Genomic DNA, 21,154 nt, shown 5'->3' on the forward strand with positions numbered 1-21,154 from the left:
CATACATGACCACTGGAAAAACCATAGCCTTGACTAGATGGACCTTTGTTAACAAAGTAATGTCTCTGCTTTTTGAAATGCTGTCTAGGTTGGTCATAACTTTCCTTCCAAGGGGTAAGCGTCTTTTAATTTCATGGCTGCAATCACCATCTACAGTGATTTTGGAAGCCAGAAAAATAAAGTCAGCCACTGTCTCCACTGTTTCTCCATCTATTTCCCATGAAGTGATGGGACCAAAAGCCATGATCTTCGTTTTCTGAATGTTGAGCTTTAAGCCAACTTTTTCACTGTGGTTAGAAATTTTCCAGCCCTTATACTTCCTATTGCTTTTGGATTCTGTTCCTCCACTCTCCTTTCTAGAACTCAATCACTTATAGAATTAAATATATAGTATCTAACCAAGTATCTCAGTGGAAAAGATGAACAGCCCTTAGACACTACAGAAGAAGACATTATAAATGACACTCCAACCCAAGGAAAAGATAAAATGAAGCACAGAGAGAAAGGGTATTAAAAAACAACAACAAAAAACAATAGCAAAAACAGAGCCTCAGTGACATTTGGGACAGTATAAAGCAGTTTAATTTTCTTTTAATCCTGGATTGTGTTGAACATATTTATAGGAACTATTTTAATATTATTAATGAACATTCCATCATTTCTATAGCTATGGGTCTGTTTCTACAGATCCTTTCCCTACAAAATCATGTTGCAATTTCTTCTGGAGGCTAACTCTGGATCAGCATTCATCATGGTCCTCATGTCCTCTGAGAAATCTTTCATGATGCTCTTAGTGCTCTCGTCCCACCTTTACTTTGGGAGGCTGAATCAGGCGCCTGCTCTACTCACATTTTTATCACAATCCAGGCCCACCTCTCTAGCAATTTTTGGTGTTTCTAACAGAATCTAGTCTTTACTTTCTCTTTCCTTAGTTAGAGTATGACTGTGTGAGATCCTTCAAGTCTGTCCATTCCTCTTTATGCCTCCAAGGCCCAGCATGATGCCAGACAGAGCAAGAGATAACTAAATTCTTATTGCCTGGATGGACAGATGGATGAATGAAAGAGTATGTCTTTATCACTAGTAGTCTGATCTCCAGGGCCATGTATACTCATGAATGAGGACATGCTACCATATTGCCCTTGAATCCTGAGACTGTTTCCACTGCCTTGTTGTACACACAAGATGTTCCATCAACCCTCCCTTAATCCACTCTGTGAGAAAGTGGGAATCACAAAATCTAATTGTGTAGCCTCCTCTGTCTTTGTTCTGTCTTTTGATAAAACAAGCAGAATGGAGCTAAAGAGAGTTTCCTGAGTTACATCACCAGCTCAAAATCTTTTAATTTTACTTATCTATTTATTTTTGGCTGTTCTGGGTCTTTTGATGCTGCACGCGGGTTTTCTCTTTAGTTGCAGCTATGGGGGACTACTCCCCACTTGTGGTACACGGGCTTCTCATTGTGGTGACTTCTCTGGTTGCAGAAGGCGAGGGCTAGCACACCCAGACATCACTAGCTGTGACACAGGGCCTTAGTTACCCTGCGGCACCCTGGACCAGGTGTCAAACCTGTGTCCCCTGCATTGGCAGGCGGACTCTTAACCACTGAACCACCAGGAAAAGGAAAGGAAAGTGAAGTCACTCAGTTATGTCCGATTCTTTGCAACCCCATGGACCATAGCATACCAGGTTCTTCCATCCATAGGATTTTCCAGGCAAGGGTACTCGAGTGGGTTGCCATTTCCTTCTTCAGAAGATCTTCCTGACCCAGGGATTGAACCCAGATCTCCCACATTGCAGGCAGATTCTTTACTGTCTGAGTCACCAGGTAATGTCCTCAAAATCTTAAGTATATATCTGTGTACCTATGACTGGCCTGGAGCATCAGAACATGAATGTAAATCCAGTGCCTTCTAAGGTAACCAAGCCTGTTCCCCAGATTATAGAGGGTTTAACTGATACTCAGCACTCAGCCTATGATGTTTTCTAACATAATGTGATAAGTGGGTTGCAGACCCAGGATTGGAGCCTGTGTCCTCCGTGTTTACCAACCATTAGCTGCTTCTCATTTGTGCCTTAATTTTGTGCTCGTTTAACCTGCTTCTCATGTGCCATGATTTTGTTCTCATTTAATCTGATTCATGCCTATGTTTTTCTATCTATCACTCATTCATTCATTCATTTAATAAGTATGTTGTCTGTTCTGTATGCTGGAAATATACTGGATAAATAAGACACAGACTCTACTGCTTTCTGTAACTACTGAGCTTTCATCGGTGGCCGGCTGGTTAGGACTCTATGCTTTTACCGCCATGGTCTGGGTTCAGTCCCTGATCAGAAAACTGAGATCCTGCAAGCAAAACAAACAAACAAACAAACAAACAAACAAAATTGCTTCAGTCACTTTAGTTTAACTTCATCATTTTCAGTTGATGCATCCCACGTAGAGCCTATTAGAATCTATATGAAATCTAGTTTAAAAATAATCTGAATGTTATTTACATTTCTTGGCTTCTGTCTTTTGGGGGGCTGAAAACTTCTTTTACTCTCCCAAACTTATTTTATTTAAAAGTGAATGTTTGACTTCCAGCATTCAGCAAAATATAAAAATATATAAAATACCTCCTTGAATACCTGATTTGAGTTTTCCTCTAATTACAAAGATTGAATTCTTTTCAAATTGCCCTTTTAATGTGTGCATAAAATAGTACCTGATGGTACAGCCCAAGAGGGTCCCCTGAATGAATTGTAATGAAATTTCCTACCCCTGATATTTTCGCATTGTTTAGGGAAGCAATGTTTTGGTTTTGTATTTGATCAATTGCCCTTTGTGTTTTTGGAATTGGTTTTAAGTACTATAGATGGCCATAAATGAATAAGACATTTAGGTGATTGTTCTCCCTGAAGCAGAGAGTGAAAATAAAGCTGTCCTTATATAGCAGGACTTATTTGTATGACATTTCCAAGATCAATGCCAAGGTAGCAGCTGCCTGCCAACTCTCCTGTGTTTAAATCAATACAAACCTGAGAAGTATTTCCCATCATATTTTTGATTTACTCATGCTTCTAAGTAAGAATCTGCTTATAATCACAAGCAATAAGGTATTTAAAACACACACACATACACACACACACACACACACACACATACACACAAACATTTGATTCTAAGTACAGTTATTGCCAAACATTCAAAATTCATTTTTTTAAGAAGAAAGTTTAAACATTTACAAAGGTTTTTTCTTTTTTTTAATTTTGGTGATATTTTAAAATAAAATAGTCATAATCTTTTATTTATATATTTTGGCTGTGGGGATCATAGTCTCTTGACCAGCAGTCAAATCCATGTCCCATGCATTGGAAGGCAAATTTTTAACCACAGGACTGCCAGAGAAGTCCCTCGAAATTCCTTTTCTTAAGATCACACTTTGATCTGAGGACAGTCAAGTCTTACCAAAATTCTTTATGGGTAACACAGCTTTGGCTTCCCAGGTGGTGCTAGTGGTAAAGAACCCGCTTGCCAATGCAGGAGATGCAAGAGACCCAGGTTTGATATCTGAGTCAGGAAGATCCTCGGGAGGAGGAAATGGCAACCCACTTCAGTATTCTTGCCTAGAGAATTCCATGGACAGAGAAACCTGGCTGGCTGCAGTTCATGGGGGTCGCAAAGAGTCAGACATATATGAGGCAACTAAGTATGCAGATGGTGATTGCAGCCATGAAATTAAAAGACGCTTACTCCTTGGAAGAAAAGTTATGACCAACCTAGACAGCATATTCGAAAGCAGAGACATTACTTTGCCAACAAAGGTCCATCTAGTCACAGCTATGGTTTTTCCAGTGGTCATGTATGGATGTGAGAGTTGGACTGTGAAGAAAACTGAGCACTGAAGAATTGATGCTTTTGAATTGTGGTGTTGGAGAAGACTCTTGAGAGTCCCTTGGACTGCAAGGAGATCCAACCAATCCATTTTAAAGGAGATCAGTCCTAGGTGTTCTTCCGAAGGAATGATGCTAAAGCTGAAACTCCAGTACTTTGGCCACCTGATGTGAAGAGCTGACTCATTGGAAAAGACCCTGATGCTGGGAGGAGTTGGGGGGAGGAAGAAAAGGGGACGACAGATGATGAGATGCCTGGATGGCATCACCGACTCAATGAACGTGAGTTTGAGTGAACTCCGGGAGTTGGTGATGGACAGGGAGGCCTGGCAAGCTGTGATTCATGGGGTTGCAAAGAGTCGGACACGACTGAGCGACTGAACTGAACTGAACTGAACTGAAGTATGCATGCTTGCAACACAGCTTTGGGGCTTGCCCCATGGTGTTAAGGCAGGTGACATCATTCTAAGCTCTAAAGACACTTCAGTGTGATGACAGGGCAGATTTTAATTTCTTCCTTCATGAATTAATAATAACATGATGCCACTTTCATTTGGGCACAGTGTCTCCATCATTGTCCTTGGTCCCAAGGACCATGTCCCATGATGTCTGAGTTGGATTTCTCTATATAAAATCCCTTTACTGCATTCACTACTACAGGCTTTTCTGGCTGGTTATGATTTGCTAGGGAAGTGGCGTCAAGAGCTCCTCAAATTAGAGAACCAGGCTTATGGTTGCTTGAGTTTGGGGAATTCCATTTAAAGGGACAGGTGATTTGAGGGCAGAGGGACAGGAGAATGAAGGCATGGTGGTCTCTGGCTCATTTCAGCAAGAACCTTTAAGCACAAAACCCTACATCAACATTTATCTGATGATAATCTCCCATTTGTGGGTGACTGGCCAAACCAATCATATATCATTAAAATCACAGATGAGTCAGTTACTCCTGGTCTTGAGAGTGAGTTACGTGGGGCAGGAATTTAAAAAGCTATAAAGAGGGAATTCCCTGGTGGTCCACTGGTTAAGACTCTGCACTTTCACTGTGGGAGGCAAGGGTTTGATCCCTGGTTGGGAAACTAAAATCCAGCATGCCACACAGTGTGGCCAAAATAAACAAAGAAGTAATGTTTAAAAAAAAAAGAAGGAAAAGAAAAAGTTAGAAAGACAGGAGGGAAGTACAGGAATAGAGAGACATTACTGGACAGAATTGCAATGAAGTACTCCACATTTGTGGAAATTAGAGTTAGTGTGCCTTAAGGGTCTCTAAGGATTGGAGTGGGCATCTAAGCATATCAGGAAAATGTAAAGTGTAGGTGAATTCCAGAAATCTCCAGTGATCTTGGATTCTGCCCTTAGTTCATTTTTGTAGTGGGACATAGCCAACGTATCTTCAGATAACACAACACTTGAATGATAAATTGGTCTGTGCTTATGTAAATGTCACAGTGCCTTTCTTATGAGACCACATGATACTAGTGAGTGAGCGGTTTTTTACAGAAACTGGAAGAGAATATACTGATTATTAGGACCTTCAAGATATAAATTTTCTACATCCAAACCTTGATTGCAGGATATCATTACAGTAAAATAGCACTGGAAAGGAAATTCGTTTGGTTAGATCCAATATTCTCCATAGTCATCTAAAAGCACACTTAGTGTTGGCATTGAGATGGCAGTATTAAAAATACCTTATATGAGCAAATATAAGGTAAGGTTCTCCCCAAATTACCCTTGAGATAGTATTTCTTGACATGAGTAAAGAAGACGCATATGTTTGAAATGACCTCACTCAGCAGTAGTTTTGGAAATATACATGGGTCAGCTGACCCTTTCAGTGAAAGAAAAAAAAAAAAACAGACAAAGTTATTTGGTATAAATTCTGTGATTATTCCTAGGGAGTTGACCTCTTAAGAACAATCATCTAAGGTGGCATCAAATGGAGAAAAACGTTCTAATGTAATTAAGATAGGTATCTTTGTCTGGGAACAATATTTTCAGCAAAGAATTATACAATGAACTTTCCTAAAATCAGCAAGAAGTAAGAGTGACATGGGCTTCTGAAGAGGTTTGGCAGTAAAAAATCTGCCTGCCAATGCAGAAAACGTGGGTTCGATCCCTGGGTCAGGAAGATCCGCTGGAGAAGGGAATGGCAACACTGCAGTACTCTTGCCTGGAGAATCCCATGGACAGAGGAGCCTGCTGTGCTACAGTTCATGGGATCACAAAAGTCAGACACAACTTAGCGACTCAAGAACAACAACAAGAGAGATATACTCTGGACAACGGACTTTGTTGAGTCCAAGAGTGATGAAAAGGATGCAAACTTGGAAAGACAGTGAATTAAATTGTTTCATGAAACGTGAGTGGAAAATGCATTGTTGCTGAAATTTGGCCTTTGTACACTGGAGCCAGATTAACTCTTGGCAACGGTTTTGGGTAAAATAGAAAGAAATAGCTTTATTGCTTTTCCAGGCAAAGGGAGCCACAGTGGGCTAATGCCTTCTAGATTGTGTCCCCATCTGGAGGGATAGTGAGTCTTACAGTGCTCAAGGAGCAGGGCGTGGTCTGCTCATAGACATTCTTCTGATTGGTTGGTGGTGAGGCAAGTGGGAGTCAGCATCACCAACCTTCTGGTTCCAACCAGTCTGAGGTTTACCTTCTTGTGGGCAGCAGATAGTTAACTTCCTCCACCTGGTGGAGGTTTCAGCATCTACAAAACTGCTCAGAAGACCTGGCTCAGAATATTATCTACAGTCCTTGAGGAAGAATTAAAAAGTCCTTGACTTTGCTTAAGATAATAATGTGTAAACTCTTACGATTTTCTCTTGCTTGACTGTTTTCCTCTCTTCATGCATTTTCTCAGTTCTTTTTGTGATATGCGAGATCTAGTTCTTTCACCAATGTTTGAACCCAGGCCCCCCTGCATTGTGAGCATGGAGTCTTGGCCACTGGTCCTTAAATTTATTTCTTGACTGAAGTTTCTCTATAGACACAAGGTAAATGGAGGACATGGGCAGGGGTCTGTTTTGGGAAGGCCTCGTGGGGTCCTGGTCTGTTACAATTTGAGTGTTTGCATAAATGTCACTCTGAAAGCACACATGAGAGTGAATGAATGACAATACATAAGTAGACTCATCTATATCTCTAACATTTTACATATTTAAGTTAGTTAAAGAGAACTTTTTAAAAAATCCTATTTTTATAATTTGAAAAAATTGGGGCTGAACCCCTGGACTTCAGGTACTTTTCTGTCCAAAACTTGTTGCCGTATTGTTTATATACTCCCCACTCCTATTTTATTTATTTTATTAGTTTTAAGTCATTCTCTACCCCACCCCATTCCCATTTGGTCTGTGAGCACAATACTACCATGTTTGAAATACATCCTTAATACACAGCGCATGCATTTTAAGGTCTGTAGGGTCTGTGTGTGCATGTATATATACTGTGGTGGAGAGGTCTGACAGAATGTGGTCCACTGGAGTAGGGATTGGCAAACCACTTCAGTGTTCTTGTCTTGAGAACCCCATGAACAGTATGAAAAGGCAAAATGACAGGATACTGAAAAAGGAACTCCCCAGCTCAGTAGGTGCCCAACACGCTACTGGAGATCAGTGGAGAAATAACTCCAGAAAGAATGAAGGGATGGAGCCAAAGCAAAAACAATACCCAGCTGTGGATGTGACTGGTGATAGAAGCAAGGTCCAATGCTGTAAAGAGCAATATTGCATAGGAACCTGGAATGTCAGGTCCATGAATCAAGGCAAATTGGAAGTGGTCAAACAAGAGATGACAAGGGTGAACATCGACATTCTAGGAATCAGCGAACTAAAATGGACTGGAATGGGTGAATTTAACTCAGATGACCATTATATCTACTACTGCGGGCAGGAATCCCTCAGAAGAAATGGAATAGCCATCATGGTCAACAAAAAAAGTCCAAAATGCAGTACTTGGATGCAATCTCAAAAACAACAGAATGATCTCTGTTCGTCTCCAAGGCAAACCATTCAATATCACAGTAATCCAAGTCTATGCCCCAACCAGTAATGCTGAAGAAGCTGAAGCTGAACAGTGCTATGAAGACCTACAAGACCTTGTAGAACTAACACCCAAAAAAGATGTCCTTTTCATTATAGGGGACTGGAATGCAAAAGTAGGAAGTCAAGAAACACCTGGAGTAACAGGCAAATTTGGCCTTGGAATGCGGAATGAAGCAGGGCAAGACTAATAGAGTTTTGCCAAGAATATGCACTGGTCATAGCAAACACCCTCTTCCAACAACACAAGAGAAGACTCTACACATGGACATCGCCAGATGGTCAACACTGAAATCCGATTGATTATATTCTTTGCAGCCAAAGATGGAGAAGCTCTATACAGTCAACAAAAACAAGACCAGGAGCTGACTGTGACTCCTTATTTCCAAATTCAGACTTAAAATTGAAGAAAGTAGGGAAAACTGCTAGACCATTCAGGTATGACCTAAATCAAATCCCTTATGATTATACAGTGGAAGTGAGAAATAGATTTAAGGGCCTAGATCTGATAGAGTGCCTGATGAACTATGGAATGAGGTTTGTGACATTGTACAGGAGACGGGGATCAAGACCATCCCTGTGGAAAAGAAATGCAAAAAAGCAAAATGGCTGTCTGGGGAGGCCTTACAAATAGCTGTGAAAAGAAGAGAAGCGAAAAGCAAAGGAGAAAAGGAAAGATATAGGCATCTAAATGCAGAGTTCCAAAGAATAGCAAGAAGAGATAAGAAAGCCTTCCTCAGCAATCAATGCAAAGAAAGGGTGGAAAACAACAGAATGGGAAAGACTAGAGATCTCTTCAAGAAAATTAGAGATACCAAGGGAATATTTCATGCAAAGATGGGCTCGATAAAGGACAGAAATGGTATGGACCTAACAGAAGCAGAAGATATTAAGAAAAGGTGGCAAGAATACACAGAATAACTGTACAAAAAAGGTCTTCATGACCCAGATAATCACAATGGTGTGATCACTCACCTAGAGCGAGACATCCTGGAATGTGAAGTCAAGTGGGCCTTAGAAAGCATCACTACGAACAAAGCTAATGGAGGTGATGGAATTCCAGTTGAGCTATTTCAAATCCTGAAAGATGATGCTGTGAAAGTGCTGCACTCAATATGCCAGCAAATTTAGACAACTCATCAGTGGCCACAGGACTGGAAAAGGTCAATTTTCATTCCAATCCCAAAGAAAGGCAATGCCAAAGAATGCTCAAACTACCACACAATTGCACTCATCTCACATGCTAGTAAACTAATGCTCAAAATTCTCCAAGCCAAGCTTCAGCAATATGTGAACCATGAACTTCCTGATGTTCAAGCTGGTTTTAGTAAAGGTAGAGGAACCAGAGATCAAATTGCCAACATCCATTGGATCATGGAAAAAGCAAAAGAGTTCCAGAAAAACATCTATTTCTGCTTTATTGACCATGCTAAAGCCTTTGACTGTATGGATCACAATAAACTGTGGAAAATTCTGAGAGAGATGGGAATACCGGACCACCTGACCTGCCTCTTGAGAAATCTGCATGCAGGTCAGGAAGCAACAGTTACAATTGAACATGGAACAACAGACTGGTTTCAAATAGGAAAAGGAGCACGTCAAGGCTGTATATTGTCACCCTGCTTATTTAACTTATATGCAGAGTACATCATGAGAAATGCTGGACTGGAAGAAACACAAGCTGGAATCAAGATTGCTGGGAGAAATATCAATAACCTCAGATAAGCAGATGACACCACCCTTATGGCAGAAAGTGAAGAGGAACTAAAAAGCCTCTTGATGAAAGTGAAAGAGGAGAGTGAAAAAGTTAGCTTAAAGCTCAACATTCAGAAAACGAACATCATGGCATCCGGTCCCATCACTTCATGGGAAATAGATGGGGAAACAATGGAAACAGTGTCAGACTTTATTTTGGGGGGGCTCCAAAATCACTGCAGATGGTGACTGCAGCCAGGAAATTAAAAGATGCTTACTCCTTGGAAGGAAAGTTATGACCAACCTAGATAGCATATTCAAAAGCAGACATTACTTTGCCAACAAAGGTCCATCTAGTTAAGGCTACGGTTTTTCCTGTGGTCATGTTTGGATGTGAGAGTTGGACTGTGAAGAAGGCTGAGCACCGAAGAATTGATGCTTTTGAACTATGGTGTTGGAGAAGACTCTTGAGAGTCCCTTGGACTGCAAGGAGATCCAACCAATCCATTCTGAAGGAGATCGGCCCTGGGATTTCTTTGGAAGGAATGATGTTAAAGCTGAAACACCAGTACTTTGGCCACCTTATGTGAAGAGTTGACTCATTGGAAAAGACTGTGATGCTGGGAGGGATTGGGGGCAGGAGGAGAAGGGGACAACAGAGGATGAGATGGCTGGATGACATCACTGACTTGATGGACGTGAGTCTGAGTGAACTCCGGGAGTTGGTGATGGACAGGGAGGCCTGGCGTGCTGCGATTCATGAGATTGCAAAGAGTCGGACATGACTGAGCGACTGAACTGAACTGAACTGAATTGATATTTCACACCCATCCTTTTGGTTACATTTTCCTTTTTTAAAAAAAAAAAATATTTATTTATTTATTTTTGGCTGTGCTGGGTCTCTATTTTTGTGCATGGGCTTTCGCTAGTTGTGGAGAGTGAGGGCTATTCTCTAGTTGCAGAATGCAGACTTCTTATTGCAGGGGTTTCTCTTGATGCAGAGCATGGATTCTACGGTGAGCAGGCTTTGGTAGCTGTGGCACTTAGGCTCAGTAGCTCTGTCTTGCAGGCTCCAGAATATAGGCCAGGCAGTTGTGGCACCAGGGCCCAGTTACCCCATGGCATGTGGAATCTTCTCAGACCAGAGATCGAACACGTATCTCCTGTACCGCAAAGTGGTGCAGCCACTAGACCATCAGAAAAGCCCCCTTTTACATTTTCTGCTTCAATATTGTTTCTTAGATATTTAAAAAAATTATTTATTTTTGATCTTGAGAAGATGGGATCTTAATTCCCTGACCAGGGACTGAACCCATGACTCCTGTACTGAAAGGATGGAGTCTTAACCGCTGGACCACCAGGGAAGTCCTAGATACATTTTTTATATATGTTTCCACCTAGGGGATTTTTTTTTTTCTTTTGGCTTCATAAGAGTTCAGTTTAGTTGCTCAGGCTGTCTGACTCTTAACCCCATGGACTGCAGCATGCCAGACCTCCCTGTCCATCACCAACTGCTGGAGCTTGCTCAAACTCATGTCGGCGATGCCATCCAACCATCTCATCTTCTGTCATCCCTTTCTCCTGCCTTCAATCTTTTCCAGCATCAGGGTCTTTTCCAATGGGTTGGTTCTTTGCATCAGGTGGCTAAAGCATTGGAGCTTCAGCTTCAGCATCAGTTCTTTTAATGAATATTCAGAACTGATTTCCTTCAGGATTGACTGATTTGATCTCCTTGCAGTTCAAGGGACTCTCTAGAGTCTTCTCCAGCACCACATTTCAACAGCATCGATTCTTCAGCGCTCAGCTTTCTTTATGATTCAAAGGGTGGTGTCATCTCCATATCTGAGGTTACTGAAATTTCTCCCGGCAATCTTGATTTCAGTTTGTGTTCATCCAGCCTGGCATTTTGCATGATGTACTCTGCATAGAGTTAAATAAGCAGGGTGACAATATGCTGTCTTGAAATACTTCTTTCCCAATTTGGAACCAGTCCATTGTCCCATGTCCAGTTCTAATTGTTGCTTCTTGACCTGCGTACAGATTTCTCAGGAGGCAGGTAAGGTGGTCTGGTATTCCCATTTCTTGAAGAATTTTTCACTGTTGTGATCCACACATTCAAAGGCTTTGGTGTAGTCAATAAAGTAGAAATAGATGTTTTTCTGGAACTCTCTTGCTTTTCCTATGATCCAATTTATGTCGGCAATTTGATCTCTGGTTCCTCTGCCTTTTCTAAATCATGAGAGTACTTGAACCTAAATAAAAAATCTGAATATTTGAAAAATCCGTCATCATAAAATATTCCCTGAACCTCTGGTTAATGGGGTTTAGGATTAAGCAAAGGCAGTCATCTGAGGTCCTAAGGCAGGATTGGGTCATATCTTTCAATCCATTAAGCTTCAGGCTGGTCTGAGCCAGTTCAGAAAATCTTTCCTTGCTTCCTATGGGTGAAGGATGCTTCTCTATTGAGTATTGTCCTGAAGGATGATTTTTCCCTCCCTGTTTTCCATCAACCATGGACAGATTTCTTTCCCTTCTTGGTAAGAAAGTCCTTTAAAATCCAACTCAAAAACTCCTTTCTCCAAATACCCAGATTCTTGTTTTCTGCTTGAATGCTGAGGCTCCCACATACAAGAGCAGTCCATCAACCCCTCTCTCCAGTATTCCCATGTTCTGTGTACTTGGGACAATGCTTGCTTCTTTACATGCTGTGTCCTCCTTCTTAAGCCATGAGATCCGTGAGGGGAGGGGCTGTGTTCCAGCTCCATTCTGTTTTCCACAGTCACATTCTGGCACAGGGATTGACAACAAATTATCAAAGAAAACTTACTGGAAAAGTAGAGACCATTTTGATCAGAGCAGGGGTCAAACTGATTTCCCCCACCCCAAATCTGCCTGGTCTCCCTGACAATTATAAATTCCCTCGCAAGTGTGGTGCAATTAACCACAGACAAGTGTGTCCCTCAGCAAAGACATCTGCTTAGGATACATGTTTGATCACTGGAAAAATCAAGGCTTAGGGCCCCTAAGTGAATCTGAAATACACATTGTAGCACCTTTTATCTCCTCTCTAGTAAAATTACCAGAGAAAGATAAAATAAACCCACGAGTATACTCTGAAAATAGCAACATAACTCAACCCTGTGTCCTCAAAACAGTTTGACTTAAAATTGAAAGGAACTATTTTGTCTGCTGTTAAGAATATAAAAGTAGGGCAAGCTATAGGAGATCAATTTTAAATCATCTGAGGCTATGGGAAAGATTTTTCCCGAGGCTTTTTTGGAAATGGGATAATGTGTGTTTCTGCTGTGGCCTTTTAATAAAGAAATCATGCATTATGCAAACATTAACATTTAAACCAATTAGGAGCCATTGAAGTTAATTCTTTGAAGAATATAGAATTGAGTTATGACTTTCTTTTTATGGATATGATGCTTTTACTAGAATAAAACAATGAGAGTTATGTCTTAGGCATTAGCTCACACTGCTGGAGAAAATCTCATTTTTTTGTTTTTCTCTTTTTGGAGGAGGGCACATTATCAAAATTTTTTTTTTTTTTGATGTGTGAAGTATGAATTTTCTCTTTGAATGTGCCAGGTTTAACAATTTCAGGCCATGTATTCACCTCTCACCATCATACCAGGGTGACCATATCATCCTTATTTTACAGATGAAAAAACTTAAGTCCCAGGATTTCCCTGGTGCTCTAGTGGCTGAGACTCTGTGTTCCCAATGTATTGGGGCCAGGTTCTATCCCTGGTCAGGGGACTAGATCCTGTCTGCTGCAGCTAAAATATCCTGCCTACTACAACTCAGACCTGGCATAGCCAAATAAATAAGTATTCAAAATAAAAAAAAAACTGGTCTTTGCACTTACATCAAGAGAAACTGACAACACTCTCACTGTTGAGGCTCCTTCTTTAAAATGTGTAAATGCTGAGACTTCCCTGGTGGCCCAGTGGTTAAGAACATGCCTTGCAATGCAGTGGACATGGATTTGATCCCTGGTTGAGAAACGAAGATCCTGACATGTCTGAACTTGCATGCCAAGGCCCTATGAAACCAAATAAATAAATATTTAAAAACTAAAATGTGTAGACGCCAAACAGGAAGGTAAAACATGTATGTGTTAAAGGCTTACATTGGAAAAAAAATAACCAGTGTAAAAAATAACCCCACAAAGTACACTGCAATATTATTATTATTTGTTGTTCGGTCAACAAGTCCTGCTCGAGTCTTTTTGACCCCATGGACTGCAGCATGCCAGGCCTCATCCCTGTCCCTCACCAAATCCTGGAGTCCTGAATATTATTATGCTATTAACAAAATAAATTCACGTGGTGTGTGTATGGGTATTTTTCACTTCATGAATGTGAGTTTAAATTCCCCATCACATAGGAATAAGTCTCACTGATGTACTCTGGAAATTTTTCTTCTCTTGCTTTGAGAGATGTGGGATTGAGGACATGGAATTAAGTGTGAGCTAATTTTTAGTTCACAATGACCTTGGTTAAGCTTTTTCCTGTCTCTGGACTTCAACTCAGATTTGAATGACAAGGGTGCTGGAAGAAGGATTCCTTCTCTAAGTCTTGAAAGAAGAGCTGTACTTCTTTGGATCAGGTTTGGTTTGCAAACACGTGGCATACTGAAGCGTTTTAAACATTTTCAAGTCATGATTTGAATATTTGAAGATTTCTCATAAACATCCTGAGGTTTTTTGTTTTGTCTCCTAGAGCATCTGAAGTTCTGCCAGGCTAGCCTGCCTTTCTTCATGGGCTCCACTACTGGAAGGTGAGGCTCTCCTACCCTTTTCGAAGGATGTGCCCTGAAGGACTCTGGTTTGCCAGTCTCTTCCTGTCCCCATTTCTCTCTTGAGATGAGACAACATCATAGCAATATCATCGTGTTTGCCTGCTTCTCATCTTAGAGAAGAGAGGAGAGAGAATTCTTCCCCCTGCCTGTGTCTTTCTCAAGAAGGCGCCAGTGATCAACTCTGAAAGATGTGGATTTCAAGAAACCTACCCTGGAAGCATTTCAATGTGCCATCCTATCCCCAAGAATATGAAAACGTTCTTTTCTACAGACCAGAAATCCCACAGCGCTTTCCTTTTCTTCATTAGGCTTCCTATGTCTCACTTAACATTGTTGCCAGGATTCATTTACAATGAAACATTCTTACTCAAGGGGTGGGGGAGGCAAAAAGCAGATAAAACATCCTTGATTTTCTCACTGTGTTAAACCTCTCTTTCAAAAACCCCACTCCAGTATTCTTGGGCTTCCCTTGTGGCTCAGCTGGTAAAGAATCTGCCTGCAATGTGGGAGACCTGGGTTCAATCCCTGGGTTGGGAAGATCCTCTGGAGAAGGGAAAGGCTACCCACTCACGTACTCTGGCCTGGAGAATTCCATGAACTGTATAGTCCACGGGATCGCAGAGAGTCGGACTCCGCTGAGTGACTTTCACTTTCGAAAACCCCAGCCTGTTACATGCACAGATCCTTGTGTAGCACAAGTGGTCATAACAACAAGCAGTTATTGATTCTTCATTTCTTCCTGTTGTATTTTCTCTCTTTTAACCTTTTTAAAATTGTGGTTTTAAGAAAAACAAACAAGACATCATCTTAACCATCTTTAAGCGTACAGTTCAGCAGTTTAAACTATATTCACATTGTTAGGCAACAGCTCTCCAGAACTTTTACATCTTGCAAAACTGACAATTTATATCCAAGAAACAACTCCTCATTTCCCCCTTTTTCAGCTCCTGGCAACCACTATTCTTTCTGTCTTTATGAATTTGACTCCTCCAGGGACCTCAAACAAGTTAAATACCGCTTTGTGACTGGCTTATTTTACTTAGCATAATGCCTTCAATACCCATTCTATTATCTCATTTAATTGATAAAGCAATCCTGAGAGATGGATCTCATTTATGTGCTAAGTCACTTCAGTCCTATTGGATTCTTTGCAACACTATGGACTGTAGCCCGTCAGGCTTCTCTGTCCACAGAATTCTCCAGACAAGAATACTGGAGTGGGTTGCATTTCCTACTCTAGGGGATTTTCCCAACCCAGGGATCAAACCCGTGTCTCATGTCTCCTGGATTGGCAGCTGGGTTCTTTACCACTAACACCACATGGGAAGCCAGATCTTATTTACAGATGAGCAAAATAAGGCTCAGACACATGTCCATGAGACAGGAGTAGGATTCAAAACCCTTGTTAAATTATTCCCCAGTGCTCAGGCCAGGGAATAATTTTAAAACCATGATCTTCTAGAAGATTCACAGCATTTTCCAAGAGGCAATTTTCTACTAAGGTACTTAAAATTTACTTTTATTTCAACAACAGCCTTCCTTCTTTTATCTGGGGTGGAGCAGGGCTCAGGTGCAAATACCTAATCATGCTCATCTCATGATGCAATATAATCACTGGTCCATAGGAATCCCTACTATTGGTTAATTTCCTCACCCTTCCTCATCAGTTGATTGTATCTGCATGTGTTTATTTCTGGGCTGTCAATGATGTTCCATTGGTCTGTATTTTAATGCATTGCTCTCTTATTTTCTGATTTACGACATACTGAGAAAGCCGCTGTGATTCCAAATTCTTCTTAATGTGGTAGAAATAAAGCTCTTGATTCAACATGATCAAAGAAGACTCGATTTGTTGCCTAAAGGCAAGACGAGGAGACAGCACTGCCTCAAATCCTTCATCTCATTACTTCGAAGTTTACCTAAGAGTTCCAAATATTTTATTTTAAAAATCTGTCTACAATGTTGTTGGTATGTTATGTGTATTCTGATTGCTGCATTGCATTCAATTATAAGCTCCTATATCAATTTTCATACTCATATAGTAATATAATTTTTTAGGCTGGTTTTCCTCTTTTTTAAATTTTGTTGAAGCATAAATTGATTTCATCTCAGTTCAGTTCAGTCGCTCAGTCGTGTCCGACTCTTTGAGACCCCATGAATCACAGCACGCCAGGCCTCCCTGTCCATCACCAACTCCCGGAGTTCACTCAAACTCACGTCCATCGAGTCCGTGATGACATCCAGCCATCTCATCCTCTGTCGTCTACTTCTCCTCCTGCCCCCAATCCCTCCCAGCGTCAGAGTCTTTTCCAATGAGTTAACTCTTCGCATGAGGTGGCCAAAGTACTGGAGTTTCAGCTTTAGCATCATTCCTTCCAAAGAACACCCAGGACTGATCTCCTTCAGAATGGACTGGTTGGATCTTCTTGCAGTCCAAGGGACTCTCCAGAGTCTTCTCCAACACCACAGTTCAAAAGCATCAATTCTTCGGCACTCAGCTTTCTTTATAGTCCAACTCTCACATCCATACACGACCACTGGAAAAACCATAGCCTTGACTAGACGGACCTTTGTTGGCAAAATAATGTCTCTGCTTTTGAATATGCTATCTAGGTTGGTCATAACTTTTCTTCCAAGGAGTAAGCATCTTTTAATTTCATGGCTGAAATCACCATCTGCAGTGATCTTGGAGCCCAAAAAAATAAAGTCTGACACTGTTTCCATTGTTTCCCCACCTATTTCCCATGAAGTGATGGGACTGGATGCCATGATCTTCGTTTTCTGAATGTTGAGCTTTAAGCCAACTTTTTCACTCTCCTCTTTCAGTTTCATCAAGAGGCTTTTTAGTTCCTCTTCACTTTCTGCCATAAGGGTGGTGTCATCTGCATATCTGAGGTTATTGATATAAGTTGATTTACCAATGTTGCATTAATTTCTGCTGTATAGCAAATTGTTATGCATATCTATATTCTTTTCATATTTCATATTTTTTTCCATTATGGTTTTGAAACCATGTGACTCCGACTGGGCTTTTTAACTGAGATCACATGCCTGGTCACAGAAAGAATGCAACCAGAGACAAAGTGACGGATAAGAAGTGGATGGTGGCTCAGACGGCAAAGCGTCTGCCTACAATGCGGGAGACCCAGGTTCAATCCCTGGGTCTGGAAGATCCTCTGGAGGAAGAAATGGCAGCCCACTCCAGTATTCTTGCCTGGAAAATCCCATGGACGGTGGAACGTGGTAGGCTACAGTCCATGGGGTCACGAAGAGTCAGACACGACTAAGCGACTTCACTTTCACACTTCTCAGACAGAGTGTGAGCCATCTCAGAAGGCAAGAGTGGCCCCAGGGTATGGGGTTGTCAGTTTTGATAGGAAAGTGAAGCTGCTCAGTCGTGTCCAACTCTTTGCGACCCCGTGGACTGTAGCCCATAAGCTCCTCTGTCCATGGGATTCTCCAGGCAAGAGTACTGGAGTGGGTTGCCATTTCCTTCTCCAGGGGATCTTCCAGACCCAGGGATCGAACCCAGGTCTCCTGCATTGCAGGCAGACGCTTTAACCTCTGAGCCACCAGGGAGCCCACTAGTGGGTTTGATAGAGGTGGGTAATTTCATAGGCTAATGAGTAGAAGGAGTATTCCAGCTATTTTGGGGAAGGGGTGGGAGTTCCAGAAGTTGGGTCACTGCCCACTTTTTGACCTTCGTGGTTGGCCTTGAAACTGTCACGGCACCTGTGACTGTGCCATTTAGCCTGCCGATGTGTTAGAATGAGTGTATACTGAGGCTCAAGGTCTATTGGATGTCAACTGGCCAGCCATCTTGGACCCATTTGTTTCTAATCAGTTTATGTTGTGTCCTCGGGCTTTGTCATTCTTTACAAGGTTGTGCCCTGGCTCCCTTCCTGCCTATTTCAGTTTATTACTTATATAATATCACAGAATATTGAATATAGTTCCCTGTGCTCTATAGTAGGGCCTTGTTGTTTCACACCCATCCTTTGATAATGGAAAATTCAATTGCTTCCATCTTTCAGCTAATACTAATAGTTCTGAGATGATTTTTTTTTATTCCCATTTACCTCCAGCTCAATGTAACAAAGACTCCAAGTCACATACTGCACATGGGATTGAGGATAAAGAGCAGGCATATATTTAACCACACTAATTAATCTGATTCACTGATTTGCTCTCCAGAATGGCCAAACCATATTCATTCTGCCCCAGCAGTGCACAAGGGTCCCCATGTCCTTACATCCTTACCAGCTCTTGGTCTCAATCTGTCTTGCTCATTTCTGTCCACCTGATGGATGTCAAATAGTATCTCATTATTCTCCTCTTCAGAATTCTCAGTTTAACAGTTAGTAGGAACACTTCTATCAATTCAGAATTTTTCTTTTGTAAACATTTTCATGGTTTCAGATGTATTCTGGTACATATAGATGACTGCAAGTAATGTCTGTACTTCCCTGGCAGTCCGCTGGTTAAGACTCCATGCTTCCAATGAAGGGGGTATGGATTTGATCCCTGGTCAGGTAACTAAGATCCCACATGCTGTGTGGCCAAAAGAAAGGCAAGTAATGTTTTACCATTTTTGCTCTTCATTAGGGTTGCTGTTCATAATCGTTTTGACATCAAATAGAAGCAGCTAGAAGTTTGGTTCCTCTTAGAAAAGCAGCTAATGTCATATATCACAGGCCACTGGACTCACAAGGGAATGCACAGAGGCTGAGCACGCTGCACTGACCTGTGAACACATATTCACAGCATCCTTGAAACTTCAGTACAGGACTGGATACAAAACTATTGTATATAATGTACTGTATTCATCAGTCTCATTTTATAGATGAAATGGAGGTTCAGAGAAGTGAAATCACAGGTCACAAAGCTGGGAATGGAATTCAAACCCAGCTCTGCCTGCCTCCATGCTCATAGTTACCACTTTACAGCTAAGGCCACACATGGAAGATGGGGCAGGAGATCAGTGTGAATATTTACCTTGGAGAAGTAAGAGGGAAAGGGAAAAAGAAGTTGGTAGTCATTTTACTGATGGGCAAACTGAGGCCTGTGGAAGGCAATCAGCTTGCTCATAGTCAAAGAGCAAGTTGGTGACAAGTCTAGAAGCTATTCTATCCCTCCCTAGTCTAGTGAACCAGTGAGTCATCAAAGATCAGTGTGGATGAGGATGGGTGAATTTAACTCAGATGGCCATTATAGCTACTACTGTGGGCAGGAATCCCTCAGAAGAAATGGAATAGCCATCATGGTCAACAAGAGTCTGAAATGCAGTACTTGGATGCAATCTCAAAAATGACAGAATGATCTCTGTTTGTTTCCAAGACAAACCATTCAATATCATAGTAATCCAAGTCTATGCCCCAACCAGTAACGCTGAAGAAGCTGAAGCTGAACAGTGCTATGAAGACCTACAAGACCTTGTAGAACTAACACCCAAAAAAGATGTTGTTTTCATTATAGGGGACTGGAATGCAAATGTAGGAAGTCAAGAAACACCTGGAATAACAGGCAAATTTGGCCTTGGAGTACAGAATGAAGCAGGGCAAAGGCTAATAGAATTTTGCCAAGAGAATGAACTGGTCATAGCAAACACCCTCTTCCAACAACACAAAAGAAGACTCTACACATGGACATCACCAGATGGTCAACACCGAAATCAGATTGATTATATTCTTTGCAGCCAAAGATGGAGAAGCTCTATACAGTCAGCAAAAACAAGACCAGGAGCTGACTGTGGCTCAGATCATGAACACCTTATTGCCAAATTCAGACTTAAATTGGAGAAAGTAGGGAAAACCGCTGGACCATTCAGGTATGACCTAAATAAAATCCCTTATGATTATACCTGGAGAAGGAAATGGCAGCCCACTCCAGTACTCTTGCCTGGAAAATTCCATGGATGGAGGAGCCTGGTAGGCTACCGTCCATGGGGTTGCAAAGAGTCAGACACGACTGAAAGACTTTATTATGATTATACAGTGGAAGTGAGAAATAGATTTAAGGGACTAGATCTAACAGACAGAGTGCCCGATGAACTATGGATGGAGGTTCGTGGCATTGTACAGGAGACAGGGATCAAGACCATCCCCAAGAAACAGAAATGCAAAAAAACAAAACAGCTGTCTGAGGAGGCCCTACAAATAGCTGTGAAAAGAAGAGAAGTGAAAAGCAAAGTTGCAAAGGAAAGATATAAGCATCTGAATTCAGAATTCCAAAGAATAGCAAGGAGAGATAAGAAAGACTTCCTCAGTGATCAATGCAAAGAAATAGAGGAAAACAACAGAATAGGAAAGACTAGAGATCTCTTCAAGAAAATTAGAGATATCAAGGGAACATTCCATGCAAAGATGGGCTCAATGGTATGGACCTAACAGAAGCAGAAGATATTAAGAAGAGGTGGCAAGAATCCACAGAAGAACTGTACAAGAAAAGATCTTCATGACCAAGATAATCACGATGGTATGATCACTCACCTAGAGCAAGACATCCTGGAATGTGAAGTCAAGTGGGCCTTAGAAAGCATCACTATGAACAAAGCTAGTGGAGGTGATGGAATTCCAGTTGAGCTATTTCAAATCCTGAAAGATGATGCTGTGAAAGTGCTGCACTCAATATGCCAGCAAATTTGGACAACTCAGCAGTGGCCGGAGGACTGGAAAATGTCAGTTTTCATTCCAATCCCAAAGAAAGGAAATGCCAAAGAATGCTCAAACTAT

Source organism: Capricornis sumatraensis, chromosome 17 (assembly GCF_032405125.1).
Source record: "Capricornis sumatraensis isolate serow.1 chromosome 17, serow.2, whole genome shotgun sequence".
NCBI lineage: Eukaryota > Metazoa > Chordata > Mammalia > Artiodactyla > Bovidae > Capricornis > Capricornis sumatraensis.